The following is a 994-nucleotide window of genomic DNA, read 5'->3' as shown; positions in this document are numbered from 1 at the left end:
GTTAAACAGAAAATATTTTTGGGATAGTCACACTGTAAAATATTATACTAGTCATTTGTACTTTAGTGTGAATGACTATAATTCTTTCTCCAAATCCCCATGAAGTTGGGAAGGGAGGAGGGCCAAAAGGAGGGAAGAAGGGACAAAGGGAGAGAGGGGGGAGAGACAGAAAGACAGAGAGACAGAGAGAGACAGACAGAGAGACAGAGATAGAGACAGAAAGAGACAGAGAGAGAGTGACAGAGAGACAGATAGAAACAGAAAGAGACAGAGACAGAGAGACAAAGATAGAGACAGAGACAGAGAGAGACAGAGAGACAGAGAACAGGAAAAAGGAGAAAACTAGATGCAGAAGAAATACTCCAGCCTCTGAAATCTTCAGTGCTTACTTTCCTTAAAAACCATTCATAAAGGAAAGCACCCAAGAGTCCAGCATCTACCCTGCCCTCCCTCTACAAACTGCAATTCAGGGAAACTAAATGTTGACAAGAGACGCTTCTCCTTCAGGGGACTCTGGCCAAGCCATGAGAAACAACCATGGAACTACAGTATTAGCATCACACGTCTACCAAACTGATATCTAGAGGTAACCATCATCAGGTGCTAGTCACACCACAAAAACAGAGAGCTCAGCTTCGGTGTCTCCTTACAGAAGCTACACACCAATTACGATGTACTTCTACCCCAGACCCAAGCTTAACTCCTTAGATCTAACCAGGTATGTCACATATATACAAATAACATGGGAATGGGTTAAACATCACACAAAAGCCATCAGCAAAATCCAGAGTGGGAAACTGTTGGAGAAGTCATCTAATTTCTTCAACAAATAAATTTCAAAGCAAAATGGAGAGCATGCTGGACACCTTGAGCATTAAAAAAAAAAAAACCTAAGAAGTACCCAACCAGGAGTAGGATATAGACCTTTCAAAAATTCTTGATTCAGGCAGACCAACAGTAAAAGTACAAGATTATGATAAAATCAGTGAAATTT

This window comes from Octodon degus, unplaced genomic scaffold, assembly GCF_000260255.1.
Source record: "Octodon degus isolate 3935 unplaced genomic scaffold, OctDeg1.0 scaffold00091, whole genome shotgun sequence".
In the NCBI taxonomy this organism is placed as follows: domain Eukaryota; kingdom Metazoa; phylum Chordata; class Mammalia; order Rodentia; family Octodontidae; genus Octodon; species Octodon degus.
The sequence above is the reverse complement of the archived record's forward strand: the minus strand, read 5'-3'. Positions refer to the sequence as shown.